Raw genomic sequence first — 25,931 nt, 5'->3', positions numbered from 1 at the left:
GCCCAACAAAAGAAAACCTGGCTGCCCACCAAAACACCATGTGGCCACCAAAACACCACACGGCGACTAAAACATCACATGCCCTCAAGAATAAATGATGGGTGCCCAGCAAACGAAATGCCAAGTGCCAAACAAAATGCCAGGTTCCCACCAATAGAAATGGTGGGTGCCAACCATGATGGCTGGTGTCCACCAAAATAAACGCTGGCTGCGCACCGAGACGCCAGGTGGCCACAAAAATACCACGTGCCCACCAAAACTAGTGCCGAGTGCCCACCAAGATGCCAGGTGGCCACCAAAATGCCATGTGGCCACCAAAAGAAGTGCCAGGTGCCCACCAAGATGCTGCGTGCCCACCAAAAGGAACACCGGCTGCTCACCAAGATGCCAGGTGACCACCAAAATGCCATGTGTCTGCCAAGAGAAACACCGGGTGCCCACCAAGACGCCATGTGCCCACACAAAAGAAATACTGGGTGCCCAACAAGATGCAGGGTGCTCAGCAAAATAAAGCTGGGTGCCCACCAAGATGCCAGGTGACCACAAGAACACCATGTGCCCAACAAAATAAATGGTGCGTCCGTATGAAGATGCCAGATGGACACCACAAGAAGTGCTGGGTGCCCACCAAGATACCAGGTGGCCACCAAAACACCAGGTGTAAATTAAAAGATTCTCCAGGTGCCCACCAAGGTGCCAGGTGGCCACCAAATTAAATACTGGGTGGTGAAGGTAATACCAGGGCGCCACCTGGTGAAACACTCGGGGTAAGCATTTAGGTGGCCATCAAGATAAAGTCTAGGTGCCCACCAAGATGCCAGCTGGCCACCAAATTAAATGCTTGCTGCTCATCAGTATTCCAGGTGGCAACCAATACGCCAGGGGCCCACCAAAGGAAATGCCAGGTGGCCACCAAAACACAATGTGGCCACCTAAACTAATGCTGCGTGCGCACAAAGATGCCAGGTGGTCACTATAACGCCATGTGCTCACCCAGATAAATGCCAGATGCCCACCAAGATGTCAGGTGGCCACCAAAGAGTCATGTGCCCAGGAAAATCAACACTGGGTGCCCACCAAGATGCCAGGTGCCCACCAAAATGCCACATGCCCACCAAAAGAAAGGCTGGGTCCTTACCAAATGTTGGTGCTCTCCAAAATAGATGCTGGGTGCCCAGCAAGATGCCAGGTGGCACCCAAAATGCCACATGCCCACCAAAAGATACACTGGGTGCCAAGCAAGATGCTGGGTGGCAAACTAGATGTCACATGCCCAGCAAAATAAATAGTGTGTGCGCACATAGATGCCAGGTGGCCACGAAAAAGCCATGTGTCCACCAAATAAAGGCTGGTTGCCTGTCAAGATGCTATGTGGGCATCAAAAGAAACGCTGGGTGCCCACCAAGATGCCAGGTGTCCACCAAAAGAAATTGCACGTGCCCATCAAGATGACACGTGGCCAGCAAAAGACATGTCAGCTGCCCACCAAAAGAAATCCTGCATGCCCACAAAAACGCCATGTGGCCACCAAAACACCACATGCCCACAAGAATAAGCGATGGGTGCCCAGCAAACAAAATGCCAGCTGCCCACCAAAAGAAACGGTGGGTGCCAACCAAGATGCCAGGTGGCCAGCAAAATAAAAGCTGGCTGCATAGCAAGATGCCAGGTGCCCACGAAAAGAAATGCCAACTGCCCACCAAAATGCAACCTGCCAACCAAAATAAATGCCACGTGCCCAACAAAAGAAAACCTGGCTGCCCACCAAAACACCATGTGGCCACCAAAACACCACATGGCGACTAAAACATCACATGCCCTCAAGAATAAATGATGGGTGCCCAGCAAACGAAATGCCAAGTGCCAAACAAAATGCCAGGTGCCCACCAATAGAAATGGTGGGTGCCAACCATGATGGCTGGTGTCCACCAAAATAAACGCTGGCTGCGCACCGAGACGCCAGGTGGCCACAAAAATACCACATGCCCACCAAAACTAGTGCCGAGTGCCCACCAAGATGCCAGGTGGCCACCAAAATGCCATGTGGCCACCAAAAGAAGTGCCAGGTGCCCACCAAGATGCTGCGTGCCCACCAAAAGGAACACCGGCTGCTCACCAAGATGCCAGGTGACCACCAAAATGCCATGTTTCTGCTAAGAGAAACACCGGGTGCCCACCAAGACGCCATGTGCCCACCCAAAAGAAATGCTGGGTGCCCAACAAGATGCAGGGTGCTCAGCAAAATAAAGCTGGGTGCCCACCAAGATGCCAGGTGACCACAAGAACACCATGTGCCCAACAAAATAAATGGTGCGTCCCTATGAAGATGCCAGATGGACACCACAAGAAGTGCTGGGTGCCCACCAAGATACCAGGTGGCCACCAAAACACCAGGTGTAAATTAAAAGATTCTCCAGGTGCCCACCAAGGTGCCAGGTGGCCACCAAATTAAATACTGGGTGGTGAAGGTAATACCAGGGCGCCACCTGGTGAAACACTCGGGGTAAGCATTTAGGTGGCCATCAAGATAAAGTCTAGGTGCCCACCAAGATGCCAGCTGGCCACCAAATTAAACGCTTGCTGCTCATCAGTATTCCAGGTGGCAACCAATACGCCAGGGGCCCACGAAAGGAAATGCCAGGTGGCCACCAAAACACAATGTGGCCACCTAAACTAATGCTGCGTGCGCACAAAGATGCCAGGTGGTCACTATAACGCCATGTGCTCACCCAGATAAATGCCAGATGCCCACCAAGATGTCAGGTGGCCACCAAAGAGTCATGTGCCCAGGAAAATCAACACTGGGTGCCCACCAAGATGCCAGGTGCCCACCAAAATGCCACATGCCCACCAAAAGAAAGGCTGGGTCCTTACCAAATGTTGGTGCTCTCCAAAATAGATGCTGGGTGCCCAGCAAGATGCCAGGTGGCACCCAAAATGCCACATGCCCACCAAAAGATACACTGGGTGCCAAGCAAGATGCTGGGTGGCAAACTAGATGTCACATACCCAGCAAAATAAATAGTGTGTGCGCACATAGATGCCAGGTGGCCACGAAAAAGCCATGTGTCCACCAAATAAAGGCTGGTTGCCTGTCAAGATGCTATGTGGGCATCAAAAGAAACGCTGGGTGCCCACCAAGATGCCAGGTGTCCACCAAAAGAAATTGCACGTGCCCATCAAGATGACACGTGGCCAGCAAAAGACATGTCAGCTGCCCACCAAAAGAAATCCTGCATGCCCACAAAAACGCCATGTGGCCACCAAAACACCACATGCCCACAAGAATAAGCGATGGGTGCCCAGCAAACAAAATGCCAGGTGCCCACCAAAAGAAACGGTGGGTGCCAACCAAGATGCCAGGTGGCCAGCAAAATAAAAGCTGGCTGCATAGCAAGATGCCAGGTGCCCACGAAAAGAGATGCCAGCTGCCCACCAAAATGCAACCTGCCAACCAAAATAAATGCCACGTGCCCAACAAAAGAAAACCTGGCTGCCCACCAAAACACCATGTGGCCACCAAAACACCACATGGCGACTAAAACATCACATGCCCTCAAGAATAAATGATGGGTGCCCAGCAAACGAAATGCCAAGTGCCCAACAAAATGCCAGGTTCCCACCAATAGAAATGGTGGGTGCCAACCATGATGGCTGGTGTCCACCAAAATAAACGCTGGCTGCGCACCGAGACGCCAGGTGGCCACAAAAATACCACGTGCCCACCAAAACTAGTGCCGAGTGCCCACCAAGATGCCAGGTGGCCACCAAAATGCCATGTGGCCACCAAAAGAAGTGCCAGGTGCCCACCAAGATGCTGCGTGCCCACCAAAAGGAACACCGGCTGCTCACCAAGATGCCAGGTGACCACCAAAATGCCATGTGTCTGCCAAGAGAAACACCGGGTGCACACCAAGACGCCATGTGCCCACCTAAAAGAAATGCTGGGTGCCCAACAAGATGCAGGGTGCTCACCAAAATAAAGCTGGGTGCCCACCAAGATGCCAGGTGACCACAAGAACACCATGTGCCCAACAAAATAAATGGTGCGTCCCTATGAAGATGCCAGATGGACACCACAAGAAGTGCTGGGTGCCCACCAAGATACCAGGTGGCCACCAAAACACCAGGTGTAAATTAAAAGAATCTCCAGGTGCCCACCAAGGTGCCAGGTGGCCACCAAATTAAATACTGGGTGGTGAAGGTAATACCAGGGCGCCACCTGGTGAAACACTCGGGGTAAGCATTTAGGTGGCCATCAAGATAAAGTCTAGGTGCCCACCAAGATGCCACCTGGCCACCAAATTAAACGCTTGCTGCTCATCAGTATTCCAGGTGGCAACCAATACGCCAGGGGCCCACCAAAGGAAATGCCAGGTGGCCACCAAAACACAATGTGGCCACCTAAACTAATGCTGCGTGCGCACAAAGATGCCAGGTGGTCACTATAACGCCATGTGCTCACCCAGATAAATGCCAGATGCCCACCAAGATGTCAGGTGGCCACCAAAGAGTCATGTGCCCAGGAAAATCAACACTGGGTGCCCACCAAGATGCCAGGTGCCCACCAAAATGCCACATGCCCACCAAAAGAAAGGCTGGGTCCTTACCAAATGTTGGTGCTCTCCAAAATAGATGCTGGGTGCCCAGCAAGATGCCAGGTGGCACCCAAAATGCCACATGCCCACCAAAAGATACACTGGGTGCCCAGCAAGATGCTGGGTGGCAAACTAGATGTCACATACCCAGCAAAATAAACAGTGTGTGCGCACATAGATGCCAGGTGGCCACGAAAAAGCCATGTGTCCACCAAATAAAGGCTGGTTGCCTGTCAAGATGCTATGTGGGCATCAAAAGAAACGCTGGGTGCCCACCAAGATGCCAGGTGTCCACCAAAAGAAATTGCACGTGCCCATCAAGATGACACGTGGCCAGCAAAAGACATGTCAGCTGCCCACCAAAAGAAATCCTGCATGCCCACAAAAACGCCATGTGGCCACCAAAACACCACATGCCCACAAGAATAAGCGATGGGTGCCCAGCAAACAAAATGCCAGCTGCCCACCAAAAGAAACGGTGGGTGCCAACCAAGATGCCAGGTGGCCAGCAAAATAAAAGCTGGCTGCATAGCAAGATGCCAGGTGCCCACGAAAAGAAATGCCAACTGCCCACCAAAATGCAACCTGCCAACCAAAATAAATGCCACGTGCCCAACAAAAGAAAACCTGGCTGCCCACCAAAACACCATGTGGCCACCAAAACACCACATGGCGACTAAAACATCACATGCCCTCAAGAATAAATGATGGGTGCCCAGCAAACGAAATGCCAAGTGCCAAACAAAATGCCAGGTTCCCACCAATAGAAATGGTGGGTGCCAACCATGATGGCTGGTGTCCACCAAAATAAACGCTGGCTGCGCACCGAGACGCCAGGTGGCCACAAAAATACCACATGCCCACCAAAACTAGTGCCGAGTGCCCACCAAGATGCCAGGTGGCCACCAAAATGCCATGTGGTCACCAAAAGAAGTGCCAGGTGCCCACCAAGATGCTGCGTGCCCACCAAAAGGAACACCGGCTGCTCACCAAGATGCCAGGTGACCACCAAAATGCCATGTTTCTGCCAAGAGAAACACCGGGTGCCCACCAAGACGCCATGTGCCCACCCAAAAGAAATGCTGGGTGCCCAACAAGATGCAGGGTGCTCAGCAAAATAAAGCTGGGTGCCCACCAAGATGCCAGGTGACCACAAGAACACCATGTGCCCAACAAAATAAATGGTGCGTCCCTATGAAGATGCCAGATGGACACCACAAGAAGTGCTGGGTGCCCACCAAGATACCAGGTGGCCACCAAAACACCAGGTGTAAATTAAAAGAATCTCGAGGTGCCCACCAAGGTGCCAGGTGGCCACCAAATTAAATACTGGGTGGTGAAGGTAATACCAGGGCGCCACCTGGTGAAACACTCGGGGTAAGCATTTAGGTGGCCATCAAGATAAAGTCTAGGTGCCCACCAAGATGCCACCTGGCCACCAAATTAAACGCTTGCTGCTCATCAGTATTCCAGGTGGCAACCAATACGCCAGGGGCCCACGAAAGGAAATGCCAGGTGGCCACCAAAACACAATGTGGCCACCTAAACTAATGCTGCGTGCGCACAAAGATGCCAGGTGGTCACTATAACGCCATGTGCTCACCCAGATAAATGCCAGATGCCCACCAAGATGTCAGGTGGCCACCAAAGAGTCATGTGCCCAGGAAAATCAACACTGGGTGCCCAGCAAGATGCCAGGTGCCCACCAAAATGCCACATGCCCACCAAAAGAAAGGCTGGGTCCTTACCAAATGTTGGTGCTCTCCAAAATAGATGCTGGGTGCCCAGCAAGATGCCAGGTGGCACCCAAAATGCCACATGCCCACCAAAAGATACACTGGGTGCCCAGCAAGATGCTGGGTGGCAAACTAGATGTCACATACCCAGCAAAATAAACAGTGTGTGCGCACATAGATGCCAGGTGGCCACGAAAAAGCCATGTGTCCACCAAATAAAGGCTGGTTGCCTGTCAAGATGCTATGTGGGCATCAAAAGAAACGCTGGGTGCCCACCAAGATGCCAGGTGTCCACCAAAAGAAATTGCACGTGCCCATCAAGATGACACGTGGCCAGCAAAAGACATGTCAGCTGCCCACCAAAAGAAATCCTGCATGCCCACAAAAACGCCATGTGGCCACCAAAACACCACATGCCCACAAGAATAAGCGATGGGTGCCCAGCAAACAAAATGCCAGCTGCCCACCAAAAGAAACGGTGGGTGCCAACCAAGATGCCAGGTGGCCAGCAAAATAAAAGCTGGCTGCATAGCAAGATGCCAGGTGCCCACGAAAAGAAATGCCAACTGCCCACCAAAATGCAACCTGCCAACCAAAATAAATGCCACGTGCCCAACAAAAGAAAACCTGGCTGCCCACCAAAACACCATGTGGCCACCAAAACACCACATGGCGACTAAAACATCACATGCCCTCAAGAATAAATGATGGGTGCCCAGCAAACGAAATGCCAAGTGCCAAACAAAATGCCAGGTGCCCACCAATAGAAATGGTGGGTGCCAACCATGATGGCTGGTGTCCACCAAAATAAACGCTGGCTGCGCACCGAGACGCCAGGTGGCCACAAAAATACCACATGCCCACCAAAACTAGTGCCGAGTGCCCACCAAGATGCCAGGTGGCCACCAAAATGCCATGTGGTCACCAAAAGAAGTGCCAGGTGCCCACCAAGATGCTGCGTGCCCACCAAAAGGAACACCGGCTGCTCACCAAGATGCCAGGTGACCACCAAAATCCCATGTTTCTGCCAAGAGAAACACCGGGTGCCCACCAAGACGCCATGTGCCCACCCAAAAGAAATGCTGGGTGCCCAACAAGATGCAGGGTGCTCAGCAAAATAAAGCTGGGTGCCCACCAAGATGCCAGGTGACCACAAGAACACCATGTGCCCAACAAAATAAATGGTGCGTCCCTATGAAGAGGCCAGATGGACACCACAAGAAGTGCTGGGTGCCCACCAAGATACCAGGTGGCCACCAAAACACCAGGTGTAAATTAAAAGAATCTCGAGGTGCCCACCAAGGTGCCAGGTGGCCACCAAATTAAATACTGGGTGGTGAAGGTAATACCAGGGCGCCACCTGGTGAAACACTCGGGGTAAGCATTTAGGTGGCCATCAAGATAAAGTCTAGGTGCCCACCAAGATGCCACCTGGCCACCAAATTAAACGCTTGCTGCTCATCAGTATTCCAGGTGGCAACCAATACGCCAGGGGTCCACCAAAGGAAATGCCAGGTGGCCACCAAAACACAATGTGGCCACCTAAACTAATGCTGCGTGCGCACAAAGATGCCAGGTGGTCACTATAATGCCATGTGCTCACCCAGATAAATGCCAGATGCCCACCAAGATGTCAGGTGGCCACCAAAGAGTCATGTGCCCAGGAAAATCAACACTGGGTGCCCAGCAAGATGCCAGGTGCCCACCAAAATGCCACATGCCCACCAAAAGAAAGGCTGGGTCCTTACCAAATGTTGGTGCTCTCCAAAATAGATGCTGGGTGCCCAGCAAGATGCCAGGTGGCACCCAAAATGCCACATGCCCACCAAAAGATACACTGGGTGCCCAGCAAGATGCTGGGTGGCAAACTAGATGTCACATACCCAGCAAAATAAACAGTGTGTGCGCACATAGATGCCAGGTGGCCACGAAAAAGCCATGTGTCCACCAAATAAAGGCTGGTGGCCTGTCAAGATGCTATGTGGGCATCAAAAGAAACGCTGGGTGCCCACCAAGATGCCAGGTGTCCACCAAAAGAAATTGCACGTGCCCATCAAGATGACACGTGGCCAGCAAAAGACATGTCAGCTGCCCACCAAAAGAAATCCTGCATGCCCACAAAAACGCCATGTGGCCACCAAAACACCACATGCCCACAAGAATAAGCGATGGGTGCCCAGCAAACAAAATGCCAGCTGCCCACCAAAAGAAACGGTGGGTGCCAACCAAGATGCCAGGTGGCCAGCAAAATAAAAGCTGGCTGCATAGCAAGATGCCAGGTGCCCACGAAAAGAGATGCCAGCTGCCCACCAAAATGCAACCTGCCAACCAAAATAAATGCCACGTGCCCAACAAAAGAAAACCTGGCTGCCCACCAAAACACCATGTGGCCACCAAAACACCACACGGCGACTAAAACATCACATGCCCTCAAGAATAAATGATGGGTGCCCAGCAAACGAAATGCCAAGTGCCAAACAAAATGCCAGGTTCCCACCAATAGAAATGGTGGGTGCCAACCATGATGGCTGGTGTCCACCAAAATAAACGCTGGCTGCGCACCGAGACGCCAGGTGGCCACAAAAATACCACGTGCCCACCAAAACTAGTGCCGAGTGCCCACCAAGATGCCAGGTGGCCACCAAAATGCCATGTGGCCACCAAAAGAAGTGCCAGGTGCCCACCAAGATGCTGCGTGCCCACCAAAAGGAACACCGGCTGCTCACCAAGATGCCAGGTGACCACCAAAATGCCATGTGTCTGCCAAGAGAAACACCGGGTGCACACCAAGACGCCATGTGCCCACACAAAAGAAATACTGGGTGCCCAACAAGATGCAGGGTGCTCAGCAAAATAAAGCTGGGTGCCCACCAAGATGCCAGGTGACCACAAGAACACCATGTGCCCAACAAAATAAATGGTGCGTCCGTATGAAGATGCCAGATGGACACCACAAGAAGTGCTGGGTGCCCACCAAGATACCAGGTGGCCACCAAAACACCAGGTGTAAATTAAAAGATTCTCCAGGTGCCCACCAAGGTGCCAGGTGGCCACCAAATTAAATACTGGGTGGTGAAGGTAATACCAGGGCGCCACCTGGTGAAACACTCGGGGTAAGCATTTAGGTGGCCATCAAGATAAAGTCTAGGTGCCCACCAAGATGCCAGCTGGCCACCAAATTAAATGCTTGCTGCTCATCAGTATTCCAGGTGGCAACCAATACGCCAGGGGCCCACCAAAGGAAATGCCAGGTGGCCACCAAAACACAATGTGGCCACCTAAACTAATGCTGCGTGCGCACAAAGATGCCAGGTGGTCACTATAACGCCATGTGCTCACCCAGATAAATGCCAGATGCCCACCAAGATGTCAGGTGGCCACCAAAGAGTCATGTGCCCAGGAAAATCAACACTGGGTGCCCACCAAGATGCCAGGTGCCCACCAAAATGCCACATGCCCACCAAAAGAAAGGCTGGGTCCTTACCAAATGTTGGTGCTCTCCAAAATAGATGCTGGGTGCCCAGCAAGATGCCAGGTGGCACCCAAAATGCCACATGCCCACCAAAAGATACACTGGGTGCCAAGCAAGATGCTGGGTGGCAAACTAGATGTCACATGCCCAGCAAAATAAATAGTGTGTGCGCACATAGATGCCAGGTGGCCACGAAAAAGCCATGTGTCCACCAAATAAAGGCTGGTTGCCTGTCAAGATGCTATGTGGGCATCAAAAGAAACGCTGGGTGCCCACCAAGATGCCAGGTGTCCACCAAAAGAAATTGCACGTGCCCATCAAGATGACACGTGGCCAGCAAAAGACATGTCAGCTGCCCACCAAAAGAAATCCTGCATGCCCACAAAAACGCCATGTGGCCACCAAAACACCACATGCCCACAAGAATAAGCGATGGGTGCCCAGCAAACAAAATGCCAGCTGCCCACCAAAAGAAACGGTGGGTGCCAACCAAGATGCCAGGTGGCCAGCAAAATAAAAGCTGGCTGCATAGCAAGATGCCAGGTGCCCACGAAAAGAAATGCCAACTGCCCACCAAAATGCAACCTGCCAACCAAAATAAATGCCACGTGCCCAACAAAAGAAAACCTGGCTGCCCACCAAAACACCATGTGGCCACCAAAACACCACATGGCGACTAAAACATCACATGCCCTCAAGAATAAATGATGGGTGCCCAGCAAACGAAATGCCAAGTGCCAAACAAAATGCCAGGTGCCCACCAATAGAAATGGTGGGTGCCAACCATGATGGCTGGTGTCCACCAAAATAAACGCTGGCTGCGCACCGAGACGCCAGGTGGCCACAAAAATACCACATGCCCACCAAAACTAGTGCCGAGTGCCCACCAAGATGCCAGGTGGCCACCAAAATGCCATGTGGCCACCAAAAGAAGTGCCAGGTGCCCACCAAGATGCTGCGTGCCCACCAAAAGGAACACCGGCTGCTCACCAAGATGCCAGGTGACCACCAAAATGCCATGTTTCTGCTAAGAGAAACACCGGGTGCCCACCAAGACGCCATGTGCCCACCCAAAAGAAATGCTGGGTGCCCAACAAGATGCAGGGTGCTCAGCAAAATAAAGCTGGGTGCCCACCAAGATGCCAGGTGACCACAAGAACACCATGTGCCCAACAAAATAAATGGTGCGTCCCTATGAAGATGCCAGATGGACACCACAAGAAGTGCTGGGTGCCCACCAAGATACCAGGTGGCCACCAAAACACCAGGTGTAAATTAAAAGATTCTCCAGGTGCCCACCAAGGTGCCAGGTGGCCACCAAATTAAATACTGGGTGGTGAAGGTAATACCAGGGCGCCACCTGGTGAAACACTCGGGGTAAGCATTTAGGTGGCCATCAAGATAAAGTCTAGGTGCCCACCAAGATGCCAGCTGGCCACCAAATTAAACGCTTGCTGCTCATCAGTATTCCAGGTGGCAACCAATACGCCAGGGGCCCACGAAAGGAAATGCCAGGTGGCCACCAAAACACAATGTGGCCACCTAAACTAATGCTGCGTGCGCACAAAGATGCCAGGTGGTCACTATAACGCCATGTGCTCACCCAGATAAATGCCAGATGCCCACCAAGATGTCAGGTGGCCACCAAAGAGTCATGTGCCCAGGAAAATCAACACTGGGTGCCCACCAAGATGCCAGGTGCCCACCAAAATGCCACATGCCCACCAAAAGAAAGGCTGGGTCCTTACCAAATGTTGGTGCTCTCCAAAATAGATGCTGGGTGCCCAGCAAGATGCCAGGTGGCACCCAAAATGCCACATGCCCACCAAAAGATACACTGGGTGCCAAGCAAGATGCTGGGTGGCAAACTAGATGTCACATACCCAGCAAAATAAATAGTGTGTGCGCACATAGATGCCAGGTGGCCACGAAAAAGCCATGTGTCCACCAAATAAAGGCTGGTTGCCTGTCAAGATGCTATGTGGGCATCAAAAGAAACGCTGGGTGCCCACCAAGATGCCAGGTGTCCACCAAAAGAAATTGCACGTGCCCATCAAGATGACACGTGGCCAGCAAAAGACATGTCAGCTGCCCACCAAAAGAAATCCTGCATGCCCACAAAAACGCCATGTGGCCACCAAAACACCACATGCCCACAAGAATAAGCGATGGGTGCCCAGCAAACAAAATGCCAGGTGCCCACCAAAAGAAACGGTGGGTGCCAACCAAGATGCCAGGTGGCCAGCAAAATAAAAGCTGGCTGCATAGCAAGATGCCAGGTGCCCACGAAAAGAGATGCCAGCTGCCCACCAAAATGCAACCTGCCAACCAAAATAAATGCCACGTGCCCAACAAAAGAAAACCTGGCTGCCCACCAAAACACCATGTGGCCACCAAAACACCACATGGCGACTAAAACATCACATGCCCTCAAGAATAAATGATGGGTGCCCAGCAAACGAAATGCCAAGTGCCAAACAAAATGCCAGGTTCCCACCAATAGAAATGGTGGGTGCCAACCATGATGGCTGGTGTCCACCAAAATAAACGCTGGCTGCGCACCGAGACCCCAGGTGGCCACAAAAATACCACGTGCCCACCAAAACTAGTGCCGAGTGCCCACCAAGATGCCAGGTGGCCACCAAAATGCCAGGTGGCCACCAAAAGAAGTGCCAGGTGCCCACCAAGATGCTGCGTGCCCACCAAAAGGAACACCGGCTGCTCACCAAGATGCCAGGTGACCACCAAAATGCCATGTGTCTGCCAAGAGAAACACCGGGTGCACACCAAGACGCCATGTGCCCACACAAAAGAAATGCTGGGTGCCCAACAAGATGCAGGGTGCTCACCAAAATAAAGCTGGGTGCCCACCAAGATGCCAGGTGACCACAAGAACACCATGTGCCCAACAAAATAAATGGTGCGTCCCTATGAAGATGCCAGATGGACACCACAAGAAGTGCTGGGTGCCCACCAAGATACCAGGTGGCCACCAAAACACCAGGTGTAAATTAAAAGAATCTCGAGGTGCCCACCAAGGTGCCAGGTGGCCACCAAATTAAATACTGGGTGGTGAAGGTAATACCAGGGCGCCACCTGGTGAAACACTCGGGGTAAGCATTTAGGTGGCCATCAAGATAAAGTCTAGGTGCCCACCAAGATGCCACCTGGCCACCAAATTAAACGCTTGCTGCTCATCAGTATTCCAGGTGGCAACCAATACGCCAGGGGCCCACGAAAGGAAATGCCAGGTGGCCACCAAAACACAATGTGGCCACCTAAACTAATGCTGCGTGCGCACAAAGATGCCAGGTGGTCACTATAACGCCATGTGCTCACCCAGATAAATGCCAGATGCCCACCAAGATGTCAGGTGGCCACCAAAGAGTCATGTGCCCAGGAAAATCAACACTGGGTGCCCACCAAGATGCCAGGTGCCCACCAAAATGCCACATGCACACCAAAAGAAAGGCTGGGTCCTTACCAAATGTTGGTGCTCTCCAAAATAGATGCTGGGTGCCCAGCAAGATGCCAGGTGGCACCCAAAATGCCACATGCCCACCAAAAGATACACTGGGTGCCCAGCAAGATGCTGGGTGGCAAACTAGATGTCACATACCCAGCAAAATAAACAGTGTGTGCGCACATAGATGCCAGGTGGCCACGAAAAAGCCATGTGTCCACCAAATAAAGGCTGGTTGCCTGTCAAGATGCTATGTGGGCATCAAAAGAAACGCTGGGTGCCCACCAAGATGCCAGGTGTCCACCAAAAGAAATTGCACCTGCCCATCAAGATGACACGTGGCCAGCAAAAGACATGTCAGCTGCCCACCAAAAGAAATCCTGCATGCCCACAAAAACGCCATGTGGCCACCAAAACACCACATGCCCACAAGAATAAGCGATGGGTGCCCAGCAAACAAAATGCCAGGTGCCCACCAAAAGAAACGGTGGGTGCCAACCAAGATGCCAGGTGGCCAGCAAAATAAAAGCTGGCTGCATAGCAAGATGCCAGGTGCCCACGAAAAGAGATGCCAGCTGCCCACCAAAATGCAACCTGCCAACCAAAATAAATGCCACGTGCCCAACAAAAGAAAACCTGGCTGCCCACCAAAACACCATGTGGCCACCAAAACACCACATGGCGACTAAAACATCACATGCCCTCAAGAATAAATGATGGGTGCCCAGCAAACGAAATGCCAAGTGCCAAACAAAATGCCAGGTTCCCACCAATAGAAATGGTGGGTGCCAACCATGATGGCTGGTGTCCACCAAAATAAACGCTGGCTGCGCACCGAGACGCCAGGTGGCCACAAAAATACCACGTGCCCACCAAAACTAGTGCCGAGTGCCCACCAAGATGCCAGGTGGCCACCAAAATGCCATGTGGCCACCAAAATAAGTGCCAGGTGCCCACCAAGATGCTGCGTGCCCACCAAAAGGAACACCGGCTGCTCACCAAGATGCCAGGTGACCACCAAAATGCCATGTGTCTGCCAAGAGAAACACCGGGTGCCCACCAAGACGCCATGTGCCCACCCAAAAGAAATGCTGGGTGCCCAACAAGATGCAGGGTGCTCAGCAAAATAAAGCTGGGTGCCCACCAAGATGCCAGGTGACCACAAGAACACCATGTGCCCAACAAAATAAATGGTGCGTCCCTATGAAGATGCCAGATGGACACCACAAGAAGTGCTGGGTGCCCACCAAGATACCAGGTGGCCACCAAAACACCAGGTGTAAATTAAAAGAATCTCGAGGTGCCCACCAAGGTGCCAGGTGGCCACCAAATTAAATACTGGGTGGTGAAGGTAATACCAGGGCGCCACCTGGTGAAACACTCGGGGTAAGCATTTAGGTGGCCATCAAGATAAAGTCTAGGTGCCCACCAAGATGCCACCTGGCCACCAAATTAAACGCTTGCTGCTCATCAGTATTCCAGGTGGCAACCAATACGCCAGGGGCCCACCAAAGGAAATGCCAGGTGGCCACCAAAACACAATGTGGCCACCTAAACTAATGCTGCGTGCGCACAAAGATGCCAGGTGGTCACTATAACGCCATGTGCTCACCCAGATAAATGCCAGATGCCCACCAAGATGTCAGGTGGCCACCAAAGAGTCATGTGCCCAGGAAAATCAACACTGGGTGCCCAGCAAGATGCCAGGTGCCCACCAAAATGCCACATGCCCACCAAAAGAAAGGCTGGGTCCTTACCAAATGTTGGTGCTCTCCAAAATAGATGCTGGGTGCCCAGCAAGATGCCAGGTGGCACCCAAAATGCCACATGCCCACCAAAAGATACACTGGGTGCCCAGCAAGATGCTGGGTGGCAAACTAGATGTCACATACCCAGCAAAATAAACAGTGTGTGCGCACATAGATGCCAGGTGGCCACGAAAAAGCCATGTGTCCACCAAATAAAGGCTGGTGGCCTGTCAAGATGCTATGTGGGCATCAAAAGAAACGCTGGGTGCCCACCAAGATGCCAGGTGTCCACCAAAAGAAATTGCACGTGCCCATCAAGATGACACGTGGCCAGCAAAAGACATGTCAGCTGCCCACCAAAAGAAATCCTGCATGCCCACAAAAACGCCATGTGGCCACCAAAACACCACATGCCCACAAGAATAAGCGATGGGTGCCCAGCAAACAAAATGCCAGGTGCCCACCAAAAGAAACGGTGGGTGCCAACCAAGATGCCAGGTGGCCAGCAAAATAAAAGCTGGCTGCATAGCAAGATGCCAGGTGCCCACGAAAAGAGATGCCAGCTGCCCACCAAAATGCAACCTGCCAACCAAAATAAATGCCACGTGCCCAACAAAAGAAAACCTGGCTGCCCACCAAAACACCATGTGGCCACCAAAACACCACATGGCGACTAAAACATCACATGCCCTCAAGAATAAATGATGGGTGCCCAGCAAACGAAATGCCAAGTGCCAAACAAAATGCCAGGTTCCCACCAATAGAAATGGTGGGTGCCAACCATGATGGCTGGTGTCCACCAAAATAAACGCTGGCTGCGCACCGAGACGCCAGGTGGCCACAAAAATACCACGTGCCCACCAAAACTAGTGCCGAGTGCCCACCAAGATGCCAGGTGGCCACCAAAATGCCATGTGGCCACCAAAATAAGTGCCAGGTGCCCACCAAGATGCTGCGTGCCCACCAAAAGGAACACCGGCTGCTCACCAAGATGCCAGGTGACCACCAAAATGCCATGTGTCTGCCAAGAGAAACACCGGGTGCCCACCAAGACGCCATGTGCCCACCCAAAAGAAATGCTGGGTGCCCAACAAGATGCAGGGTGCTCAGCAAAATAAAGCTGGGTGCCCACCAAGATGCCAGGTGACCACAAGAACACCATGTGCCCAACAAAATAAATGGTGCGTCCCTATGAAGATGCCAGATGGACACCACAAGAAGTGCTGGGTGCCCACCAAGATACCAGGTGGCCACCAAAACACCAGGTGTAAATTAAAAGAATCTCGAGGTGCCCACCAAGGTGCCAGGTGGCCACCAAATTAAATACTGGGTGGTGAAGGTAATACCAGGGCGCCACCTGGTGAAACACTCGGGGTAAGCATTTAGGTGGCCATCAAGATAAAGTCTAGGTGCCCACCAAGATGCCACCTGGCCACCAAATTAAACGCTTGCTGCTCATCAGTATTCCAGGTGGCAACCAATACGCCAGGGGCCCACGAAAGGAAATGCCAGGTGGCCACCAAAACACAATGTGGCCACCTAAACTAATGCTGCGTGCGCACAAAGATGCCAGGTGGTCACTATAACGCCATGTGCTCACCCAGATAAATGCCAGATGCCCACCAAGATGTCAGGTGGCCACCAAAGAGTCATGTGCCCAGGAAAATCAACACTGGGTGCCCACCAAGATGCCAGGTGCCCACCAAAATGCCACATGCACACCAAAAGAAAGGCTGGGTCCTTACCAAATGTTGGTGCTCTCCAAAATAGATGCTGGGTGCCCAGCAAGATGCCAGGTGGCACCCAAAATGCCACATGCCCACCAAAAGATACACTGGGTGCCCAGCAAGATGCTGGGTGGCAAACTAGATGTCACATACCCAGCAAAATAAACAGTGTGTGCGCACATAGATGCCAGGTGGCCACGAAAAAGCCATGTGTCCACCAAATAAAGGCTGGTTGCCTGTCAAGATGCTATGTGGGCATCAAAAGAAACGCTGGGTGCCCACCAAGATGCCAGGTGTCCACCAAAAGAAATTGCACGTGCCCATCAAGATGACACGTGGCCAGCAAAAGACATGTCAGCTGCCCACCAAAAGAAATCCTGCATGCCCACAAAAACGCCATGTGGCCACCAAAACACCACATGCCCACAAGAATAAGCGATGGGTGCCCAGCAAACAAAATGCCAGGTGCCCACCAAAAGAAACGGTGGGTGCCAACCAAGATGCCAGGTGGCCAGCAAAATAAAAGCTGGCTGCATAGCAAGATGCCAGGTGCCCACGAAAAGAGATGCCAGCTGCCCACCAAAATGCAACCTGCCAACCAAAATAAATGCCACGTGCCCAACAAAAGAAAACCTGGCTGCCCACCAAAACACCATGTGGCCACCAAAACACCACATGGCGACTAAAACATCACATGCCCTCAAGAATAAATGATGGGTGCCCAGCAAACGAAATGCCAAGTGCCAAACAAAATGCCAGGTTCCCACCAATAGAAATGGTGGGTGCCAACCATGATGGCTGGTGTCCACCAAAATAAACGCTGGCTGCGCACCGAGACGCCAGGTGGCCACAAAAATACCACGTGCCCACCAAAACTAGTGCCGAGTGCCCACCAAGATGCCAGGTGGCCACCAAAATGCCATGTGGCCACCAAAATAAGTGCCAGGTGCCCACCAAGATGCTGCGTGCCCACCAAAAGGAACACCGGCTGCTCACCAAGATGCCAGGTGACCACCAAAATGCCATGTGTCTGCCAAGAGAAACACCGGGTGCCCACCAAGACGCCATGTGCCCACCCAAAAGAAATGCTGGGTGCCCAACAAGATGCAGGGTGCTCAGCAAAATAAAGCTGGGTGCCCACCAAGATGCCAGGTGACCACAAGAACACCATGTGCCCAACAAAATAAATGGTGCGTCCCTATGAAGATGCCAGATGGACACCACAAGAAGTGCTGGGTGCCCACCAAGATACCAGGTGGCCACCAAAACACCAGGTGTAAATTAAAAGAATCTCGAGGTGCCCACCAAGGTGCCAGGTGGCCACCAAATTAAATACTGGGTGGTGAAGGTAATACCAGGGCGCCACCTGGTGAAACACTCGGGGTAAGCATTTAGGTGGCCATCAAGATAAAGTCTAGGTGCCCACCAAGATGCCACCTGGCCACCAAATTAAACGCTTGCTGCTCATCAGTATTCCAGGTGGCAACCAATACGCCAGGGGCCCACGAAAGGAAATGCCAGGTGGCCACCAAAACACAATGTGGCCACCTAAACTAATGCTGCGTGCGCACAAAGATGCCAGGTGGTCACTATAACGCCATGTGCTCACCCAGATAAATGCCAGATGCCCACCAAGATGTCAGGTGGCCACCAAAGAGTCATGTGCCCAGGAAAATCAACACTGGGTGCCCAGCAAGATGCCAGGTGCCCACCAAAATGCCACATGCCCACCAAAAGAAAGGCTGGGTCCTTACCAAATGTTGGTGCTCTCCAAAATAGATGCTGGGTGCCCAGCAAGATGCCAGGTGGCACCCAAAATGCCACATGCCCACCAAAAGATACACTGGGTGCCCAGCAAGATGCTGGGTGGCAAACTAGATGTCACATACCCAGCAAAATAAACAGTGTGTGCGCACATAGATGCCAGGTGGCCACGAAAAAGCCATGTGTCCACCAAATAAAGGCTGGTTGCCTGTCAAGATGCTATGTGGGCATCAAAAGAAACGCTGGGTGCCCACCAAGATGCCAGGTGTCCACCAAAAGAAATTGCACGTGCCCATCAAGATGACACGTGGCCAGCAAAAGACATGTCAGCTGCCCACCAAAAGAAATCCTGCATGCCCACAAAAACGCCATGTGGCCACCAAAACACCACATGCCCACAAGAATAAGCGATGGGTGCCCAGCAAACAAAATGCCAGGTGCCCACCAAAAGAAACGGTGGGTGCCAACCAAGATGCCAGGTGGCCAGCAAAATAAAAGCTGGCTGCATAGCAAGATGCCAGGTGCCCACGAAAAGAGATGCCAGCTGCCCACCAAAATGCAACCTGCCAACCAAAATAAATGCCACGTGCCCAACAAAAGAAAACCTGGCTGCCCACCAAAACACCATGTGGCCACCAAAACACCACATGGCGACTAAAACATCACATGCCCTCAAGAATAAATGATGGGTGCCCAGCAAACGAAATGCCAAGTGCCAAACAAAATGCCAGGTTCCCACCAATAGAAATGGTGGGTGCCAACCATGATGGCTGGTGTCCACCAAAATAAACGCTGGCTGCGCACCGAGACGCCAGGTGGCCACCAAAATACCACGTGCCCACCAAAACTAGTGCCGAGTGCCCACCAAGATGCCAGGTGGCCACCAAAATGCCATGTGGCCACCAAAAGAAGTGCCAGGTGCCCACCAAGATGCTGCGTGCCCACCAAAAGGAACACCGGCTGCTCACCAAGATGCCAGGTGACCACCAAAATGCCATGTGTCTGCCAAGAGAAACACCGGGTGCCCACCAAGACGCCATGTGCCCACCCAAAAGAAATGCTGGGTGCCCAACAAGATGCAGGGTGCTCACCAAAATAAAGCTGGGTGCCCACCAAGATGCCAGGTGACCACAAGAACACCATGTGCCCAACAAAATAAATTTTGCGTCCCTATGAAGATGCCAGATGGACACCACAAGAAGTGCTGGGTGCCCACCAAGATACCAGGTGGCCACCAAAACACCAGGTGTAAATTAAAAGAATCTCGAGGTGCCCACCAAGGTGCCAGGTGGCCACCAAATTAAATACTGGGTGGTGAAGGTAATACCAGGGCGCCACCTGGTGAAACACTCGGGGTAAGCATTTAGGTGGCCATCAAGATAAAGTCTAGGTGCCCACCAAGATGCCACCTGGCCACCAAAAGAAACGCTTGCTGCTCATCAGTATTCCAGGTGGCAACCAATACGCCAGGGGCCCACGAAAGGAAATGCCAGGTGGCCACCAAAACACAATGTGGCCACCTAAACTAATGCTGCGTGCGCACAAAGATGCCAGGTGGTCACTATAACGCCATGTGCTCACCCAGATAAATGCCAGATGCCCACCAAGATGTCAGGTGGCCACCAAAGAGTCATGTGCCCAGGAAAATCAACACTGGGTGCCCAGCAAGATGCCAGGTGCCCACCAAAATGCCACATGCCCACCAAAAGAAAGGCTGGGTCCTTACCAAATGTTGGTGCTCTCCAAAATAGATGCTGGGTGCCCAGCAAGATGCCAGGTGGCACCCAAAATGCCACATGCCCACCAAAAGATACACTGGGTGCCCAGCAAGATGCTGGGTGGCAAACTAGATGTCACATACCCAGCAAAATAAACAGTGTGTGCGCACATAGATGCCAGGTGGCCACGAAAAAGCCATGTGTCCACCAAATAAAGGCTGGTTGCCTGTCAAGATGCTATGTGGGCATCAAAAGAAACGCTGGGTGCCCACCAAGATGCCAGGTGTCCACCAAAAGAAATTGCACGTGCCCATCAAGATGACACGTGGCCAGCAAAAGACATGTCAGCTGCCCACCAAAAGAAATCCTGCATGCCCACAAAAACGCCATGTGGCCACCAAAACACCACATGCCCACAAGAATAAGCGATGGGTGCCCAGCAAACAAAATGCCAGCTGCCCACCAAAAGAAACGGTGGGTGCCAACCAAGATGCCAGGTGGCCAGCAAAATAAAAGCTGGCTGCATAGCAAGATGCCAGGTGCCCACGAAAAGAGATGCCAGCTGCCCACCAAAATGAAACCTGCCAACCAAAATAAATGCCACGTGCCCAACAAAAGAAAACCTGGCTGCCCACCAAAACACCATGTGGCCACCAAAACACCACATGGCGACTAAAACATCACATGCCCTCAAGAATAAATGATGGGTGCCCAGCAAACGAAATGCCAAGTGCCAAACAAAATGCCAGGTTCCCACCAATAGAAATGGTGGGTGCCAACCATGATGGCTGGTGTCCACCAAAATAAACGCTGGCTGCGCACCGAGACGCCAGGTGGCCACAAAAATACCACATGCCCACCAAAACTAGTGCCAAGTGCCCACCAAGATGCCAGGTGGCCACCAAAATGCCATGTGGCCACCAAAAGAAGTGCCAGGTGCCCACCAAGATGCTGCGTGCCCACCAAAAGGAACACCGGCTGCTCACCAAGATGCCAGGTGACCACCAAAATGCCATGTGTCTGCCAAGAGAAACACCGGGTGCCCACCAAGACGCCATGTGCCCACCCAAAAGAAATGCTGGGTGCCCAACAAGATGCAGGGTGCTCAGCAAAATAAAGCTGGGTGCCCACCAAGATGCCAGGTGACCACCAAAACACCAGGTGTAAATTAAAAGAATCTCGAGGTGCCCACCAAGGTGCCAGGTGGCCACCAAATTAAATACTGGGTGGTGAAGGTAATACCAGGGCGCCACCTGGTGAAACACTCGGGGTAAGCATTTAGGTGGCCATCAAGATAAAGTCTAGGTGCCCACCAAGATGCCACCTGGCCACCAAATTAAACGCTTGCTGCTCATCAGTATTCCAGGTGGCAACCAATACGCCAGGGGCCCACCAAAGGAAATGCCAGGTGGCCACCAAAACACAATGTGGCCACCTAAACTAATGCTGCGTGCGCACAAAGATGCCAGGTGGTCACTATAACGCCATGTGCTCACCCAGATAAATGCCAGATGCCCACCAAGATGTCAGGTGGCCACCAAAGAGTCATGTGCCCAGGAAAATCAACACTGGGTGCCCACCAAGATGCCAGGTGCCCACCAAAATGCCACATGCACACCAAAAGAAAGGCTGGGTCCTTACCAAATGTTGGTGCTCTCCAAAATAGATGCTGGGTGCCCAGCAAGATGCCAGGTGGCACCCAAAATGCCACATGCCCACCAAAAGATACACTGGGTGCCCAGCAAGATGCTGGGTGGCAAACTAGATGTCACATACCCAGCAAAATAAACAGTGTGTGCGCACATAGATGCCAGGTGGCCACGAAAAAGCCATGTGTCCACCAAATAAAGGCTGGTTGCCTGTCAAGATGCTATGTGGGCATCAAAAGAAACGCTGGGTGCCCACCAAGATGCCAGGTGTCCACCAAAAGAAATTGCACGTGCCCATCAAGATGACACGTGGCCAGCAAAAGACATGTCAGCTGCCCACCAAAAGAAATCCTGCATGCCCACAAAAACGCCATGTGGCCACCAAAACACCACATGCCCACAAGAATAAGCGATGGGTGCCCAGCAAACAAAATGCCAGCTGCCCACCAAAAGAAACGGTGGGTGCCAACCAAGATGCCAGGTGGCCAGCAAAATAAAAGCTGGCTGCATAGCAAGATGCCAGGTGCCCACGAAAAGAGATGCCAGCTGCCCACCAAAATGCAACCTGCCAACCAAAATAAATGCCACGTGCCCAACAAAAGAAAACCTGGCTGCCCACCAAAACACCATGTGGCCACCAAAACACCACATGGCGACTAAAACATCACATGCCCTCAAGAATAAATGATGGGTGCCCAGCAAACGAAATGCCAAGTGCCAAACAAAATGCCAGGTTCCCACCAATAGAAATGGTGGGTGCCAACCATGATGGCTGGTGTCCACCAAAATAAACGCTGGCTGCGCACCGAGACGCCAGGTGGCCACCAAAATACCACATGCCCACCAAAACTAGTGCCAAGTGCCCACCAAGATGCCAGGTGGCCACCAAAATGCCATGTGGCCACCAAAAGAAGTGCCAGGTGCCCACCAAGATGCTGCGTGCCCACCAAAAGGAACACCGGCTGCTCACCAAGATGCCAGGTGACCACCAAAATGCCATGTGTCTGCCAAGAGAAACACCGGGTGCCCACCAAGACGCCATGTGCCCACCCAAAAGAAATGCTGGGTGCCCAACAAGATGCAGGGTGCTCAGCAAAATAAAGCTGGGTGCCCACCAAGATGCCAGGTGACCACCAAAACACCAGGTGTAAATTAAAAGAATCTCGAGGTGCCCACCAAGGTGCCAGGTGGCCACCAAATTAAATACTGGGTGGTGAAGGTAATACCAGGGCGCCACCTGGTGAAACACTCGGGGTAAGCATTTAGGTGGCCATCAAGATAAAGTCTAGGTGCCCACCAAGATGCCACCTGGCCACCAAAAGAAACGCTTGCTGCTCATCAGTATTCCAGGTGGCAACCAATACGCCAGGGGCCCACCAAAGGAAATGCCAGGTGGCCACCAAAACACAATGTGGCCACCTAAACTAATGCTGCGTGCGCACAAAGATGCCAGGTGGTCACTATAACGCCATGTGCTCACCCAGATAAATGCCAGATGCCCACCAAGATGTCAGGTGGCCACCAAAGAGTCATGTGCCCAGGAAAATCAACACTGGGTGCCCACCAAGATGCCAGGTGCCCACCAAAATGCCACATGCCCACCAAAAGAAAGGCTGGGTCCTTACCAAATGTTGGTGCTCTCCAAAATAGATGCTGGGTGCCCAGCAAGATGCCAGGTGGCACCCAAAATGCCACATGCCCACCAAAAGATACACTGGGTGCCCAGCAAGATGCTGGGTGGCAAACTAGATGTCACATACCCAGCAAAATAAACAGTGTGTGCGCACATAGATGCCAGGTGGCCACGAAAAAGCCATGTGTCCACCAAATAAAGGCTGGTTGCCTGTCAAGATGCTATGTGGGCATCAAAAGAAACGCTGGGTGCCCACCAAGATGCCAGGTGTCCACCAAAAGAAATTGCACGTGCCCATCAAGATGACACGTGGCCAGCAAAAGACATGTCAGCTGCCCACCAAAAGAAATCCTGCATGCCCACAAAAACGCCATGTGGCCACCAAAACACCACATGCCCACAAGAATAAGCGATGGGTGCCCAGCAAACAAAATGCCAGCTGCCCACCAAAAGAAACGGTGGGTGCCAACCAAGATGCCAGGTGGCCAGCAAAATAAAAGCTGGCTGCATAGCAAGATGCCAGGTGCCCACGAAAAGAGATGCCAGCTGCCCACCAAAATGCAACCTGCCAACCAAAATAAATGCCACGTGCCCAACAAAAGAAAACCTGGCTGCCCACCAAAACACCATGTGGCCACCAAAACACCACATGGCGACTAAAACATCACATGCCCTCAAGAATAAATGATGGGTGCCCAGCAAACGAAATGCCAAGTGCCAAACAAAATGCCAGGTTCCCACCAATAGAAATGGTGGGTGCCAACCATGATGGCTGGTGTCCACCAAAATAAACGCTGGCTGCGCACCGAGACGCCAGGTGGCCACAAAAATACCACGTGCCCACCAAAACTAGTGCCGAGTGCCCACCAAGATGCCAGGTGGCCACCAAAATGCCATGTGGCCACCAAAAGAAGTGCCAGGTGCCCACCAAGATGCTGCGTGCCCACCAAAAGGAACACCGGCTGCTCACCAAGATGCCAGGTGACCACCAAAATGCCATGTGTCTGCCAAGAGAAACACCGGGTGCCCACCAAGACGCCATGTGCCCACCCAAAAGAAATGCTGGGTGCCCAACAAGATGCAGGGTGCTCAGCAAAATAAAGCTGGGTGCCCACCAAGATGCCAGGTGACCACCAAAACACCAGGTGTAAATTAAAAGAATCTCCAGGTGCCCACCAAGGTGCCAGGTGGCCACCAAATTAAATACTGGGTGGTGAAGGTAATACCAGGGCGCCACCTGGTGAAACACTCGGGGTAAGCATTTAGGTGGCCATCAAGATAAAGTCTAGGTGCCCACCAAGATGCCACCTGGCCACCAAAAGAAACGCTTGCTGCTCATCAGTATTCCAGGTGGCAACCAATACGCCAGGGGCCCACCAAAGGAAATGCCAGGTGGCCACCAAAACACAATGTGGCCACCTAAACTAATGCTGCGTGCGCACAAAGATGCCAGGTGGTCACTATAACGCCATGTGCTCACCCAGATAAATGCCAGATGCCCACCAAGATGTCAGGTGGCCACCAAATAGTCATGTGCCCAGGAAAATCAACACTGGGTGCCCAGCAAGATGCCAGGTGCCCACCAAAATGCCACATGCCCACCAAAAGAAAGGCTGGGTCCTTACCAAATGTTGGTGCTCTCCAAAATAGATGCTGGGTGCCCAGCAAGATGCCAGGTGGCACCCAAAATGCCACATGCCCACCAAAAGATACACTGGGTGCCCAGCAAGATGCTGGGTGGCAAACTAGATGTCACATACCCAGCAAAATAAACAGTGTGTGCGCACATAGATGCCAGGTGGCCACGAAAAAGCCATGTGTCCACCAAATAAAGGCTGGTTGCCTGTCAAGATGCTATGTGGGCATCAAAAGAAACGCTGGGTGCCCACCAAGATGCCAGGTGTCCACCAAAAGAAATTGCACGTGCCCATCAAGATGACACGTGGCCAGCAAAAGACATGTCAGCTGCCCACCAAAAGAAATCCTGCATGCCCACAAAAACGCCATGTGGCCACCAAAACACCACATGCCCACAAGAATAAGCGATGGGTGCCCAGCAAACAAAATGCCAGGTGCCCACCAAAAGAAACGGTGGGTGCCAACCAAGATGCCAGGTGGCCAGCAAAATAAAAGCTGGCTGCATAGCAAGATGCCAGGTGCCCACGAAAAGAAATGCCAGCTGCCCACCAAAATGCAACCTGCCAACCAAAATAAATGCCACGTGCCCAACAAAAGAAAACCTGGCTGCCCACCAAAACACCATGTGGCCACCAAAACACCACATGGCGACTAAAACATCACATGCCCACAAGAATAAATGATGGGTGCCCAGCAAACGAAATGCCAAGTGCCCAACAAAACGCCAAGTGCCCACCAATAGAAATGGTGGGTGCCAACCATGATGGCTGGTGTCCACCAAAATA

The sequence above is a fragment of the Opisthocomus hoazin genome, chromosome 13 (genome assembly GCF_030867145.1).
Source record: "Opisthocomus hoazin isolate bOpiHoa1 chromosome 13, bOpiHoa1.hap1, whole genome shotgun sequence".
Taxonomy (NCBI): Eukaryota; Metazoa; Chordata; class Aves; order Opisthocomiformes; family Opisthocomidae; genus Opisthocomus; species Opisthocomus hoazin.
This window is presented reverse-complemented; position numbering follows the sequence as displayed.